The 16,799-nt window shown below is 43.7% G+C and overlaps 1 long non-coding RNA gene across 3 annotated transcripts; it reads right to left on the bottom strand.

The window, feature by feature from the left end:
* Positions 1 to 1,383: 1,383 nt before the first annotated feature.
* LOC140686126 (uncharacterized) lies at positions 1,384 to 16,683 on the bottom strand. 3 transcript variants are annotated; one of them, XR_012059657.1, is made up of 3 exons: positions 16,176 to 16,683; positions 15,660 to 15,924; positions 1,384 to 3,402 (listed from the first exon to the last, which is right to left on the bottom strand). It is a non-coding gene; the product is annotated as an uncharacterized lncRNA (long non-coding RNA). The 3 variants fall into 3 exon arrangements; XR_012059655.1 differs by lacking the exon at positions 15,660 to 15,924; XR_012059656.1 differs by lacking the exon at positions 16,176 to 16,683 and having other exon boundaries at positions 15,660 to 16,168.
* Positions 16,684 to 16,799: the final 116 nt, after the last annotated feature.

Genomic DNA, 16,799 nt, shown 5'->3' with positions numbered 1-16,799 from the left:
AGCTGTTAACATTCAGTGAGTTCCATTCTCCGTTCCAGGTACATGTTAAGCACTGTGCATTCATCTCATGACCACACCTATGGGATGGGTATTATCTCTTCACTGAGGCTTCAGAAAAGAGTAAGATTACTTACTGCCCAAGGTTATGCAGGCAGCCTGACTCCAGAGATGAGCTCCTAATCTCTATTCTTGTAAAAACCTTCTTCTTTTTTATTTATTTATTTTTTGAAGGAGGATTTAATTAGGTTTACTTATTTATTTATTTACCACTTGCACTATACCCTCTCCTCATGTGAAACTTTCTTATGAATACAGGATTGCTATTTGTATTTTACATACAGAGCCTCCAGAGATACAAATTTGACTGAGATGTTAAAATTAACACTTTTCTAGTACTTTGTAGCTTTCACATACATCATCTAATTTAATTTTCACTATAGGCATATAATAGGTAGAATATTACATGTACAATAGGCAGAAAATGCAGATATTATCGTCCTTATTTTACAGAAGGCTATGTCACAGAGGCTAGATGACTTGCCCAAGATTGTTCACTTAGTAAATGGCAAACCCAGGACTAACATCTTAGGTCTTTTGACTACAGATTCAGGTACTTCCCCAACAGACACTTAATTTCTAGACCATTAGCCTGCCTGAGAGCCAAAGTGTGGGCTGGTTGGTTTCTTGTTCTTGCCTGACAGCTTTTCCCATTTTAGGACCCTCAACATGTAGATTCTCAGGCAATCTTTGGAGATGATGAATGATTTTTATTGGTTGAGCCATACGGTGTGTGTTAGAGGTAAAAGCCCTGGAATGAGGAATCTTGAAATACTTTGAGCAAATGGCTTCCTAAATAAATAATAAAATAAAAGTTTGACTATAGAAGAAGCTTAAATCTTTAAACAAAACCAGCCACCCACTCCCATAAAAAGAATATATTTAATCTGGTCCAAAATTATCAAAGCATATTTCCTTACATGATAGAAAAGGCCACTTCCTTCTTCATTTTTCATAAGTTTCTTTTGATTATTGAAAGACGTTCAATTCAGATTGCATAATAGAAAGGAAAGTACACCTATCATGCATGTGACTTGATCAGTTTAGTGTAGGAAACTTAAATTCCACCGAAAGAAAATATTCTTGCTTGTAATTTTGTGCCTTTTTAATAAATGTATGGGTTTATGACATTTTGGAATTGAGAAATACATCATTAGGAAAGACGGGACTACATTTGTACCGAACACATGCAAGTATGTTCAAAGATTGCCAGATCCAACCTGTGAGAGAAAAGAGTTTGTTGTGGGTGCAAGTTATGATGCTGACAGCACTTACCTTTGATCGATTCAATCTGTGATCAGACATGGACTTGATAAAAATGATATTGCAAAAAAAAGTTTATTTTAGAGAAAAAGATTACTTTCGAAGCTTAACTCTTGAGATTAAATTTTTCTCTCCTTTAACAGGACACTCTACAGGAAAACATGAAAAAGGAATCAGCTCAGCTCCATGAACCTCAGAGATTTTCTAAAGAGAAAATGTCATATTATTGGACAGATGCACATTCTTCCCTTGGAGAGAAGGGTAATGTGGCTAGTCTCAAGAAGGACATGGGGTTTAAATTTTGTTCTAAAGCCAAAGTGCCAGAAATTGAGAGCCTGGACAGTGGAAGAAGAGTTGGTGGAGGTAGCACAGCTGAAGAATTGGATCTTCTGAGTCCAGAAAGTCATGGTCCTTCTTGATAAGCTGGCAAAAGACACTAAGCTGACCCAGCTGGAGGAATGTGAAGGCAGGCATGCATAGGCGATCCCTGTCCTCTCTTCACCCAGGTATCACACCCAACCAGCTGTCTCTTATTCCCTTCTCTATCACTGATAGCTTCTCCTGGCATGGGCATGATCAAAGGATAAAGACCTCATCTGAAGATCAACCCCTGTCTGTTTCCTCCAATTAAAAAAGCCATGGCTTTGGGGAGGCTGTATGCTGCTAAGGGGAGATGCCTTGCCATACAGAGCATCTTCTAGCTTGCATGGAAACCTTGGTTACTGTCCCCCTGCCATCTTTATCACTAATTCACTTGTCACAAATTTGTTGAAATGACCCCTATGTGCCAGACACAGAGCTAGGCAATAAGGAATGACAATGATGTTCAGAAACATGATTCCTTCACTGGAGTTCACAGCCCAGCAGGCCTTGAAGCCTGTAAGCAGAAGTGGCACTGGGCTAGATGCTATTCCAATCAAGACATGACCTGGCCCCTGCTTTCAGGGACGTCAGAGGTAGGCACTCAAAAGCATCAAAAGTGGAGATTATGTACACCAAGTATCTCAATAAATTGTTTTTCATCTATAGGAGAATTACTTGCCTCCAACAGCAAATGCTCAGTCCCTCGATCCCAGCCTGCTCTTAGGGTGTCCACAGCTGTCACAAGTAAGTGAGGACTCAAGGAACTGGCGTTATTTTTCCTACTGGTGTTGAATCAGAGGTGCAGCCCCTCCCCAAGCAGTCCCTGTAAGGCATGGGGTCTTAAGAACTGCAGAAGTCTGACGAGAGGTTTTGGGGAATTCTGGAAGATCAGATTCAGGCCTTATCTGCTGGCTACTGAATTAAGAGGAGGCTGGTGTTGTCATAGCCAAGAGAAGCTTTCCAGTTCTGAAGGTGCCGTCCAGCCCTACTCCCAGGGCACCTTGACCCTCACCTTTTGCACAATATTTTAGGCCACAATATCCAACAGGAATGGAAACTCCAAATTACTGTTTTTACCCTCCAAAATCTGATATTCAGTAGCCACCATTCAGCAGAGAATAGAGAAGTCTTGATAGTCTTTGGTACCTGGGGGACTGTCTCTGAACTTCCTGGTAAATGTCTAAGTGCTTACGTCTTTGGCCCCCAGGTTCCATAATAATAAAAATGGAAAATAAAATGACGCAGACACACAGTGTCTCTTTCTGACCTACCTCCTTCCCTCAGCCTCTGTCTGAAATGTCAGGCCCAGCTCCTCAGGGAACAAGATCCTGAGGAAATGGGGTCAGAACTGAAGGAGGAGCAGAGCAGCCTGAGAGGGGCTGGGAATGAGTGTGGAGGGAATGAATGAGGTTATGGGAACAGAGTAGGGAGGGGTCCTAGGCGTCAACATCTCTCTCACTCTGATGGCCTCCCCCTCCCTATAGCCCTTCCCTGTTACTCCTGAGGTAACCATGGCCTGGATTTTGACCTTGGTACTTGTCTGACACACTTTGTCCCTTGCTGTGACCCACCACTTTCCATCCTCTGCTTAGTTATCTCACTGTTCATTTTCCTTCTTTCAGGCTGGGTGACATTCACTCCTTAACTCTTCTTTTCTTCTTGGTGGGAATCAAATTTTCTTGCTAAACTGCAGCCTTTTTAAGCTGAAGAGTCTTCATCCTTAACAATAAAAGATACACTGGATGTTATAAAACAGGTAAAAGGTAAATGTGGGATCAGAGACATCAAAATTTGGAATACCAGACCTAGTGACACTCTATGAAAAATACAAGGCAGATTTTTTTTTTAAGAATTGGAAGAGACAATAGGCACTGTATATGATCCAATCCCCTCATTTCACAATTGGAGAAGTGGATGCCCAGACAAGGGAAGGATTTGCCAGAGGCCACTTGGCAAATCAGAGGCAGGGCAGGAGACGAGGGCTCCTGCATACTGTTCAGCATTGCCTCAAAACATGAATAACTTCCAAAAGGATTTACATGGAATACTATTCAGCAATAAAAGGGAATAAACTACTGTTACATGCTACAACATGGATGGACCTTAAAAACTGTATGCTAACTGACCTTAAAAACCATACACTAACTGAAAGAAGCCAGATGCAAAAGACTACATATTGTATGATTCCATTTATATAAAATATCAAGAAAGGGCAAACTTATAAGCACAAAAAGAAGATCAGTGGTTGCCTAGGGCTGGGAGTAGAAGCAGGGATTATATCTGCAAACAGGCACAATGCAACTTTTTGGGGTGATGGAAATGATCTAAAACGAGCATGCGGTGATGGCTGCACTACTCTATAAACTTACTAAAAATCATAGAATTATATACATATAATAAGTGACCTTTACAGTATATAGTTTATGCCTCAAACAGTTAAAAAAGAGATTTAGACATGTTTATGGATGAGATTTATGATGTGTGTCACACCGTTAATCTTTTAAGGGAACATCTCATGAAAAAGAATACCTACCCCCATGATACCCTTAAAAGGTCACTGTGAAAAACTTAAGATTTGGATCTTTGGCCTATGAAATACCCAGGATGGCATTCTTCGTTTTAAATAAAAAGTATCCTCCTCACTAAAATTTGTAAGGTTCCTAAGGAGAGCAGGCATGTCTTGGTCCTCACTCTAGCTCTCTCTCTCTCTATTTTTTAAATTGAAATATAGCCAGTTTACAATGTTGCATCAATTTCTGATATACAGCATAGTAGTTCAGTCATACATACACACACATACATTCCTTTTCATGTTCTTTTTCATTATAGCTTACTACAAGATATTGAATATAGTACCCTGTGCTGTACAGTATAAACTTGCTGTTTATCAGTTTTTGTGAGGAATCCTCTTGTATTTTGAAGTGAGAGACACTCTACCAAAGTTCAGTAGGTGTTCTGTGCAGTTCAGCGGGTCTGTAGATGTAATGCTTGGTGTATTTGTGGGAGACCACCAGCTAGCTATGAGTCCCACTGCTCCACCGTCTTGGCACTCTCTCCTCTTGGTCCTCACTCTAATTACTACACCTAGAGTGCTGTGATCAGCATGTGGATGGTGCTTCACCAAAAAAAAAATTAACATAAACTTTAGTTCTGCTGTGTCGTGTGGTTATAGATACCTTGAGGGATCATGTGGTTTCTAGAGCAGCACCTCAGTGGGAAGAGTTTGCATCCCCCTCATATTACTTTCCCTAAGAGATCCAAGTCCCTGGAGAGGAGATGCTGGTTGCGTATGTTCCCAGAAGACTGTGTATAAACCAAAAGGCCTATTCATTTCACCCCCTTTAGACTTCTCTCCTCTCCACTATTGTTCCTATTTACCTCCTCCACGTTGGCCTCAACAATGCAATGACCCCTGGGGCAAATAAGCTACAACACTTGAAACATTGTCCATCTGATTGCATATCCCATCTTTCTCCCTTCCCCTCACACCACACACCAAATCAGGCATCAAGTACCATGAAATCCAATTCAAAGATATTATAACAGATGGGACCCGTGATGTGAAAATTGGTCTGTAGTTTGATTTCCTTCTGACCTCGGGCATAGGCTCAGAACTTATCTTCAGAGCCAAGAATATTATCCCTAAAGGGCTTTTGTAATAGATAACTGCAAAATATCGCCACAGATGCTTCCTCAGTTTTATCTTCTGTGCCTTTGGTATATGATGTCCCCTCCTCATCCCACAATTGTATCATCTTCATCATCATCTGCTTCAGCTTCCAGAGAGACCTCGCTGCTTTCAAGCGTTCCTCAACTGACCCTGTGAGATACTAAAATGATTCCCTCAGGACTTAGGTGTCCCGTTTTTAGCCCATGTATCAGCTAATGTGCAGCTTCATAATTCCTCCCGAACCACATTATATGTACTTGTCCTTTCTCCCCAGTTCTGAGCAAAGGGACCCATCTGCTCTGGTATTTCTTGTCAGCAACAAGCGCAAGGCACCGTATCCAGCAATGTTGACACAATGGTGGTTATTTAAGTATTTGTTTTTCCAACTGATATTTCTGATCACTCCTGAAAGTGGAGGCTAAAAGCCCCACAGACTGAAAGTAGGGAAGGCTCCAGGTTTTGTGAGGCCTCATGCTTATACCATTTGGGGGTTCCTCTTTAAGTTAAATAGTAAAACAATTACAGAGTTTGGTACAAGGACTTGAAGGATTCTCTGCAAGTGAGGGGCTCTGACTCTTAAGTTTCATAGCTTCCCTGTAAATCTTCTGCTGACTGAGAAAATGAAGCCTGATTACAACCCATCCTTTTCGTCAGCCCTGACTGCATTAGGTGCCTATTTCTGGTTTTTCCTGTGGACATCGTGTACCTAACACATCTATTCCACAACATGGCTCTAGCTCAACAAAATGGCCTTGGCAGCCAAGTCTACCTAATGGAAAAGTCTTAAAGGGCTAGACTGACAATCCTCCCACTTAGTAACTTGGTGACACTTGGAGCAATGCTCTTTTCAGGGCAGGTGGTTTCTTGCTGTGCATGGTGGAGGGTGAGGACTTTGTACCCCATTCTTCCTGGAAGTCCCTGATGGCTCGAAGCTTGGAGGAATTGTGCTGTTGTATAGCAGGAGGGCCTGGAATGTTCCACTACATTCCACCAGTGGCCTCTGTGACCCCTGTTTCCATTCAACTTGGGCAAAGGCCTAGTAGTCTACAAAGTAGCATGTATCCTGCTGGGGTAGGAAGCAGCTTGGTCTTGCTTCTTCCATGTCACTCTGATAATATCACACAAGTTGGTACCTTCCCTGGAAGTCCCACCTGGAAGCTCCACTCAAGTCTTTGACCTCCTGTTTGCCCAGAATGTCAAGCCAGGGTTTAAATATCAACTCTGTCAATTTTTCGGCCTATACACCCAGTTCTGAATTCTTCCCAAGGTAGATTAGAAATCCTGGAATCTCTGAACCAGGGATGGGTCTGCATTCCTCAGAGTGCCCAAGAAGCCTGTGCCACTTATAGAGACAGTAATATGAGGACCCCAGGAAGGAAGAAATATAATCAGGATGCTACAGGCCATATACCCCTGCTACAAGCATAGAAGAAAACTTCTACTTTCTGGGAGCTTCCTTTAGGCTAAGCTATTTGCACACATAATCTTGTTAACCCTCAGTCATAGTTATTACATCCTATACAGTAGGTATAAGTATCCCCAGTTCACTGGTGAGGAAACCGAGGCTCAGAGAGGTTGGGAAACGTGTTGAAGGTTATATAGCTAGAGGTGATGGGTACATTTTTCAAAGACTGAGGGGTTCAGTGGACTAGGTCAGAGGGATGCAGACCTAGAGGTCCACATCTAATCAGAGTTCAGATTACAGACCAGACCCAGTCATTCCATGACCCACTCCCCTACCTCCCTGTCCCTCTCCGAGCCCTAAACTCTCTAGAACTCTTTGTATATATCGGAGGGAAGCAGTGCTCAGGAATTATGGAGGTGAGTCTGGCAGGTTCCATCTGTCCCTGGTATGGAAGTTAAACATTTTTTGGAACTTTTCCTTGGCAAAAGTACATCTCTTCTTCAGTGGACTAGGCTAGGACCAAATCCATTTCCTTTCTCCAAGCTTCTTACCTTGGGGGAGGACAGGGAGATGGGGAAGCTGGGGGATTTCCATTAAGGAGAAACCAGAGACGATGAAAGGAGGTAGAGGGGTGGTGCCGCCCTTTAAGAAAGCCTGCCAGAGCTCCGGAACTCTTAAGAAACTTCTGTAATGTGCCAAGTAAAGTGAGAAAGCTCTTCATGGGGTCAGAAGAGAAGCTACAAGAGGCGGCCCTAGGGGAGACTTAGCAGAACAGGGTGGGAAGAGGGTAAGAATCTATCCAGGACCAATGTGTGTTTCAATTCTGAAACTACCAAAAGCAAAAAAAAAGCAAAGGACTCACCCCTCAACTCCCCACCTCTGAGGTGGGGCAGCCAAATAAGGGGAACTTTGCCGGACTGTGTTCTCCACTGGCAGAAAACACTAGCTGCACTGCCTGCCAGAGCGCTGCTGGAAAGAGCCACTGACCGCTGAGTTGGGTTGATAAATGATGGACACCCCTGTCTGCTGCCCATTCTCTTCTTTTCTCACTGCTTAGCTTGTAGCCTTCTGCCTGGCAGGGAGCCCCAAAGTAGGGGTGGGGAAGGAAGGGTCCTCCAGACAGTATTTAATACCCAGTGATTTATAGGCTGCTGGAAGGGGAGGGGGGAAGCCAGAGAGGGGAAGCCCCCGGGACTAGTTTCCATGACACATCAGCACACCATTGACAAGAGTCAAAGTATTTTCCTGATGCCTGTGCCTTCAGGCCCATGTTTGAGATAAGATATAGCCCTTACCACTTCTGGGGCCCAGGACTCTGGTATCATGTAGGATGAGACCCAGGGCTGGCTGGAATGAGGCTAGTGGACATACAAGTAAATCGTCAGCCTTTACTTTAAGCCCTGCGCTGCTGGGAGAAGGAAGGAACAACTGAGGTTGAGCAGCTCAATAGCTGTTTTTGGAGGATTTATTTTCTTAATGTACAAGAATTCTTTTGAACCCTCCATGACTCCAAGAAAAACTATTTGAAATGTCCCTGCTTCAAGGGCCGGAGGTTAAGTGCCAGGGACGGAAGGCTGAATGCCAGGGATGCTGGTTGCAGGGATTCTTGGGACCCAGGCTAATGGCCTCCCTGCTGTGGGCTCAGGAATACCAGGCTCAGGCTCTGGTTGCCCTGAGAGATGCAGCCACTTTTACTTCTGATTGCAGGGCACCACCTTCTGGGATTTTCCCCTTTTCTGGGTGAAAACCAAAGTAGAATATGCCCAGGGAACCAATAGGGCATGTGCCCAAGGGTCTGGAGGGTGCTGGAGATGATGTGACACAGGGGGAGACCAGTGCTTTATATAGTTTAGAGTTTGGTCCCCGCTGGTGGAGAGAAGATGCATTTTGTGAGAGTGCATGGTAACTGCCCTTCATAAGGATGATCTCGAAAGGTCAAGGGATGGGCCTTGAATAGCCCTAATGTCCCTGAAACAGTCTATTGTATAGCTATTGTCCACACATGTAAAGGAACCCGACTCGACGCTATTCATACTTTTCTTTTTCTGCTTCTGGGATTTGCCAAGTGAACAACTGCACACTACCTTATCCCCAGACCCAAGTCTACCTATTTTAAGCTTCAACAACAAAATAGTTCAACATACCTTTCTTGAATTCCTACCACGTGCCAGGCATAATGCTGCGTGCTGGGGATATAGAGGTAAATAACATATGGTCTCTTCTCTGGGGAGTCCACTGTCTAGTTTTCAAAAGATTTGCCTTTGCACTGACTTTTGGGACTGGGTAAAAGATCTGCTCTACCCCCTTTATATTTTCATACACCTGGATCATATCCTTAGCCTCCAACTTTCCAACAATCTTTTAAATTTTGCCTCATATGGTAACCTCCACTTTGTCTTTGACCAATTTAGATAACTTTCTTTGGATTATGATCTATCTGCCTTAGGAACTGAGTGACCAGAATTAGGCACTATATTTCAAATATAAATGCTATATGAATGTGTGTACAAGAGTAACACCGTGTTTTCCAGCTTCCTTTGTTGGTCCATTGCCGTTCTTTCACACATCCAATAGTTCCTGCCTATTAAGCACTCTGCACTGTGCTAGGTGCTGAGAATGCAATGGTGAGTAAAATGGACACTGCTCCCTCAGAACCTACAGTCTGGGGTAGCTGTTGGGGTGGGTAGAAGCTAAAGAATCCAAATATTCACACAAATAAATGTATAATTACAAACTGAGACAAATGCTATGAAGAAAACACCAGCGTGCTATAACAGTATAGAAATGAGGGACCTGGTCTAGTCAGGAAGCTTTGGGAAATAGTTCTCTGAGGAAATGACATTTGACCTGAGATCTGAAGGATTAGTGGAAACAGGTGAAGAAGAGTATGGGGAAAGACCATTCCAGGCAGAGCAAAGAGTATGTGCAAAGGTCCTGAGGTGGAAGGAAACAGAGCACTCCGGAGAATTGCAGAAAGGCCAGTGAGGCTGCAGCACAGAGAATGAGGTTGTGGATGGCCTGGAGAATCAACCAGAGGGAAGACCATGAGGGACACTGCCGGCCAGGTAAGAATTTCAGTCTTTATCCTACTGAAGCACACAGAACCAGTCTTTACAGAAGAGCTTGTTTTCCCACATTATTAGTGCTGTTTATACTTATCTTGAAGGAGAACAGTAATGATGGTCTGAACTGCTCTAGGAACCCTCCCAGTTTCCTGGCATGGTGTGGCTACATCTGGCTGGCCCTGGGGAAGCCCCAAACTGAGGAGCCAGCCCCAGCCTGGCAGCCCTCAGGAGAGGGCTGGCCCCTGTCAGTATGGACAGAGGGGCAGGGGTGGAGGATGGGTGGAGTGCTTTGCCCGAGGTATCAGCTTCACAGTGACATCTGGAACAGCCCCAAGACCATGGCTCTTGTTCCTTGATAACTCTATCATGTGTAGCCCCCCATTTAAATGGTCTGCTCATCCTGCCATCCTTCCTACAGCAGCTGTGCACCCCACCCAAGCTGGGGAAGGCCTCTGGATAAGAACTCTGACTCTGCCCAGAATTTGAAGTTCTGAGTTCAGGCCTTTATACTGTCTGGAACCATGTATATACACATCCTTGATAGTTTTCCAGAGTTGTTCATGGAGCCATGGGAGAAGAAGGTCATGATGGTTGGACCTGGCCTTCCTGAAGCCCTCTCTTTCCTTCCAGGTGAATCTTTGGAGAATGTGGTCTGGTGTACTGACATCTACTGGCAAGGCTAGGCAGGTATGAAAATGACCAAATGCCCCACTCAATCTCAAGTATTTCCAGACAAGTAAGAAAATTATCCTTGGCCCCTGAGATTGGGTTGGGGTCCGTAACCTCAGTTGGTTAGAGCAAGACTAAGAACTGCAACACTGTAGTTTGCACAAGTACTGATTTACCTTAAATAGAGAAATGATTTTCCTAGTTGTAGCTCGCCTCCCTTACCCTGGCCAGTTGATTCACATTTGGGTAAAATTAGTCACAAGGGAGATTGGGTAAGCACGTGTAAATGACTCTGAGAGACCCATTCCTAGCCCCCATTCCTGGGAAGCCATCTCCCAACAAATGAAATGACCCTTGGTTTACACATGGCAGAACGCCAGGTTATTTTTCATCCTCCCGAAGTAGACTGGTTTGTGAAAATTTTTTTCTAGGACTCAGTTTCTCCTGGGTCACCAGGAAAATAATGTCTGCAGAACCAGCTTCAAAGTTTCTATAGTGGGCAAGAGAGACTACAGCTTTTAAAGTGGCTCCTCAATTCTTGCTATGACACAACCTTCCTCCTCACTGCTTTCATCCATGTCCTCTACACATTCTGTTCACAGCCTCATTCTCTTTCTCAGTAGCATGCGTACTTGACAAAGAGTTTACCACTAGAGGTAATAGGGAAGCCAGAGCAAGAGGAGGAGGAGAAACTACCAGAGGAATCATTATGAAGCAAATGTTCTGGCAAATAATACTGTCGTAACTGAATGGGGCTCAGACGAAGCATCCGTCTGTCTATCTATCTACCCATCTCTCTATCTTTCATGCAAACTCAAAAGGAAATCACCAACACCTCAGTGGAGAAATGAGTTATGGATAGGATTTCACAGAAGAGGAAACAGAACTAGTAAATAAACATGGAAAACTGAAGTATATCCTAACTAGAAATAAAATCAAAAGCACATATGAGGTGCAGTTTTCATTTTCACAAAAACTGTAAGATTTTATTAAGTGGTAACACTCAGTTCTGAGAACGTCCTAAAACTGGCATCCTCACATAAGGATGGTGACACTGTAAATCTGGGCAGGCCTTTGGGGAAAGAAATGAAGCAATATATAAGAGGGAGAAATAAAAACAGGAGAGCTATAGATGCAGGCAGACATTCACTGCAGCATTATCTGGCATAAAGGACCCTCAATCATCCCAAAAAGGGAAATGAGAGTATGTCACTGAGCCACAATGCAGTGTCACACAGCGATTACAATTACAATTAAGAAAACTATAGAGAAGCATGGGAAATATTGAGAATGTATAAAAAATATGAAATTTCACATAAACAATGAGTGCATTTATACAAAATGTGCACATATAATAAATAAGACGTATGCATGTGGAGAAAAACTGGAAGGCAATATGCAAAAAGTAAAAATAGCTCTATGGCAGCATTGAGATGAAGGATGTCTTTTACGTCTTCACACATTTATTTAGTATTATTACACTGGGTTAATAATTTTTGAAAGGGGGGGTTGGTGCAGGGAAATGTCATACCCCGCCTGCCCCTTCCTATACACACTCATCCTACATCGTAAGCTCTAGGAGGAAAGCATCGCGTCTGTTTATTCACAATGTGCATTCACTCCTAGCCCCATGCCTGGCACTTATCAGATGCTCAATAAATATTTGTTGAATGAATAAATGAAAATGCCTGCAGTCTAAAAAGTCTTAACCCATGATCACTGAGTACACTCCATCCTGGGGAACAAAGAGGAATCTGGTTTTGTTGGAATAAAAAAAAATGAAGCCCCATCCCCAATGGCAATTTCCTGGTCTTCTTGATAAGTGAATCTCAGCATGGAGAACCCAGGGAGAGACAGTTTGTTAAAGCAAACCCAATTACCACCCAGGAACGTGTGCTGCCCTGAGGCCTCTGCTGCCATAACAACATTGCGTAACTATAACTACAGCCCTGGAGGGCTTTGGCCTGTCAAATAAGGAAAAGGACATCTTCATCTTAGGAGGGCTTTGTGCTCAGATTGACTTCCTTCGGGAGCTGGGATCAGGGAAGGGAGGTACATAAGTGGAAGAAAGGGGGAGATGAAGGGCAGGAGTGGGAGAAGAGCTGCTACTGAATCAGGATTATAGTGATTTTTTTTCTTAATTTTAGCAGTTTTCAAAATGTGGTTATTTGACTGTTTAGTTTTGGTGGTTATTTATAACCCCAGCTGCAGAGGCGGGGAGCTGTGCCTGAGCCTGCTGGGATCTGTCCAATACCTTCCCCCAGGGTGGGGCTGGGGGTGGGTGGCGGTGAAGGTGATCCAAGAGCTGAATTAACCAATGGCCCAGAAGATAAAAGAAGTTCCAGGCCATCTCCAGCAAGAGTAAGGAAGGAGGGACCACTAGTGACCATGCTGATTCTATTTTTAAGGCAGCTGTAAATGAAAAGATTTTAATACGAATTATGGTCCCATCAACAACCTCTGAGAGTCTCCCAAGGGAATAGAGACTAGGCCAATACTTTTACTTAGAAGTTATGAGACTGGCCTGGCTACACTAGCATTGTCTTTAAAAGGTCAAGGCATGCTTCCCCACCTTGACCTCGTGGACAGTTATCTGCCCACAGAGGAAACTGCTGTTCCTAACCTCTCCTGGTCAAAAAAGAAGCTTAGAGGATGGCTGGTTCTGTGCAAGTCTTTCCTGACTGAGCCAACACCTGGCAGTGCAAGCCCTGTTTACTGAGCCCTTTTGGATGCCAGGCAGCAAGGGAGAAGCTGGAGACAGTGTGGCCAGCCAGGTAAGGCTCCCAACCTCTAGGAACTCCCAGGCCTTTGAAGCAAACAACGAACAACTATGCTTTATATTTGAAATATGGTATCTATCATTTTACTGGCAAGAGGAGCACTTTAAAGGAAACTGAGAGATCTTTTAGGGAGTTTCAAATGCAACTGCAGAGACAAGATAACAAATATATGAGAAAGAAGATTCACAAGAATATACATGATACGTGACCCCCACTACTCCTGCCCTGTTGGGTTCCTCCTCATCTCTGGGTAAGGTTAGTTTTATGGCAGCATTCTAAGTGGTCTCTCTGCCACTCTGATCAGGCCCCCTCACTGCTTCCAGAAAGAGATCTCCAAATTGCAAGTCTAATCGTGGGACTCCTCTGCCTAAAGTCCTTCAGAGATTCCCCACTTCACTTCCAGCCCAGGCTCCTTCGCAGGGCATTCAAGGCTCTGAATGAACTGGTTCCAAAAACCATTTCTGCCTCTTCTTTTGTCAACCACCCCAACTCCATCATGAGGTTAGTCACACCCATACGATGCTGCTCCACACCTCTGCACTTTTGCAATGCTGTTTGTTCCCATTACATGGCCAGCCCCTCTTCTCCTTGTCCACTGACAAACTTCCTCGTTCGATGGATTTCCACTCTTTATTTCACCTTCTCTATGAATCCTTTCCTAAACCCTGCAGATAAAACACTCCACTTTCTCCTCTGTACCACTCCTGAACCTTGCTCATCTTTCTATATATTCTAGTGTTTTGGAACAACAAGCTTACTGGCCTGTGGAAACACGATGCTTTGTCCATATTGCTGTGACTCAATGCCCGATATATAATGCTTGGGTCATCATTCTGTGTCTCTTGAGCTGAAGTGAGGCTCAATAGACAAAAGGAAACAACCATTGAGACCACATAAAGTTATATTCCCAAACATTCAGATGTTATAGCCATGACTAGGGTGACTGGAGTTATCAATATCAGTGACAGCAGCCAGTTATTGAGCACTTACTCTGTCAGGAACTGTGCTAAGCATTTTACAACAATCATCTCCTTTAATCCTTATAACAACCCTGTGAAATGGCTATTAGTATCTCTACTTCACAAATGAGAAGACTGAGGCACAGATAAATTTTAAAACTTATCCAAGAGCAATGCAGACAGAAAGTAGCAGAGCTGAAATTCAAATCCAGAAATGACATCAAAGCCCTGTACTGGACACTAGAAGAGCTGATGAATAAGATAAATAGGAGTTATGGTCCTATTACCTGTTTGGGAAGGAGACAGAGAAAAAGAACATCTACCAAATTGTATAAGGCAAAGTACATAAAAAGCAGTAAGTGCAAAGTAACAGATCACTGTGCTCCACTACCTTAGAGAGACTAAATCAGGAAAGACCTTCCGAAGAAAGTAAATTTCAAAGAAGGCTGGAAGATGCATCAAGGCAGGAAGAAAAGCCTGTGCAAAAGCGTAAAGGCAGGAAAGTGGAGCTGCCTATGTGAAGTCTGGTGGATGAGGATGGGCAGGGGGCAACTGGTCAAAGGCTTTGAAACCAACATCAGTTTCTGCTTCGAGAGCTAATTGTGTCATGATGAAAATGACGCTCAAAGTAAAGAGTATGCTCAGATCAAAAAAAGAAAAGAAAGAAAGAAGCTTTTAGGATTTTCCCTTCCCCATTCTAAATATACTTAGCTGTTCTACTTTCATCTAAAATACACACTTTCCTTACTATCACATTCCTATCCTGTTGGTGTTAGTTTTTTTCATCTTTCTGCTGTCTAAAGGAAACTGTAAAGTCTTTTAGTGTTAGCTGCAATGTTTGCAAATTCAATATAAGAGAACAACTAATGTTGAACGTTTGTAATGCTGGTATTTGTATGATGAATGGCTAAGTCAGGATAAGATTTTATTCTAAAATACTAATTTCCAGGGAGGGATAGTTCATCATCTTTGAGTGCTATACATTCAGAGACTGTGAAATGGTAAATATACTCTGATTGACCAGCAAGGATTTACTGTGGGTAGAGCATGGTCTGGGCACTATTAAGTTTGGTATCAAAGAAGTGAGATACATTCTTTAACATCTGAGCTCCTTACCACTAGTCGGGGAACCAGAACTTCCAGGAGTACCTTAGGAACACACCAGTAAGTGCAAAATAACAGTAATAGTGTGAAGTTAAATGCTTAAGTGATGAGGGGGTACAAAAGTAGAAGAAATATGAGCCCTTTCCAAATAAGTTCTTACATGCAATTCAACCTAAGTAGGTTATTCAAAGGTATTTATACTAAACACTAAAAGCTGCTTGTGTTAATACCAGCCCAGGATATCCTCCAAGGGGACTGCTAGCTAAGGGTCTGGAACTTCAACTCTTCAGAGTCCACTATTTAGCAAATCAATCAGATGTTTACCTTCTGCTGCTTTGTTTTTTAGATCCGCTCCTGGGGGAAATCTCCATCTTAGCTAGGCTCAGGTGAAACTGGGGTTCAGGATCCTAACTTAATGACTATGCTTGCCTGGATTCCACACAGTCGCTGTGAGCCAAGCCTTGGTCCTCTCAAGGCTTTTTCTTCCAGCAACGTTAAATCCTCAATGCCTGCTCTCCACTTCCCAGCCTCTTCTTATGACTCCTCTTCCAACCTTGTATCTTCGACCAACTTCTCCATTCTAGGCCCTCTAAAAGCAGGCCCTATTACTATTATTTAAACATCAGTGACTTTCTGAGCTCCAGCTTTACTAAAAATATTCCTTCCTCTTCCTCCTCCCAACTCCTGGCTCAAGCTGATTTCCAGAAGTCACTTGAGCTAACGGGATTCAATGCTTCTCTGACTCGGGTACCGCGCGCGCAAACACACCCACACTCACCCCGCAGGCCACTCAAACCCTCTCAAACCCATATAGGACGGGGGAAGGAGGTGGGTGCTCACCACAGAGCTAAATTGGTAATTCTTTGGAGCTACGGCTTCTGGAGGATGGTTCTGCCTCCTTCCGCGAGTGAACGGATTAATTTACTTGCTGTTTGCTAAGGGCAAGGACAATGTCTCCTCTACCAGACAAGAAACTTCCTGATGATGGACGCTACCCTTTCGTTCCTTTTACAAGCCCCTCTTCCTAACACTTTGAGACACAGGATGGCTCTTAAAATATGGTTTCTTCTGCAAAATATCCCTTATCAACTTGGAGTTTATATGATAAACGGAAACGTCCTTTCGCCAATTAGGCAACGAACAGGTTAAACCCCAGCAACCTGATGGATTCTGGGGCTTTCCTGCCTAGACTTCAGAAAGTAAAACAACCGGTAAGGGAAATTTTGCCCAAGGTAAAGATGAGAACCATTGACTTCAACTGTCAGGCTTCTGCCCCAAACAGGAATGGCTACCCGCTCCCTAACTAAAAATGGCTGGCTCCAGTTTTCACCATCGATGCCGCTTTCTGCCCAACTCCAAAATGGCGTTCACTGCCCTCATCAGAGGAGGGAACCTCCCAGCACCCTCTCTGGCCCATAACGTCAGGTGACGCGAGCCCCAGCCGGAAGTGGAGGAAAAAGCGCC

Source organism: Vicugna pacos, chromosome 16 (genome assembly GCF_048564905.1).
Source record: "Vicugna pacos chromosome 16, VicPac4, whole genome shotgun sequence".
NCBI classification, from domain to species: Eukaryota; Metazoa; Chordata; class Mammalia; order Artiodactyla; family Camelidae; genus Vicugna; species Vicugna pacos.
Note: the sequence above shows the minus strand (reverse complement) of the source record. Positions and strands in the feature narration are given on the sequence as shown.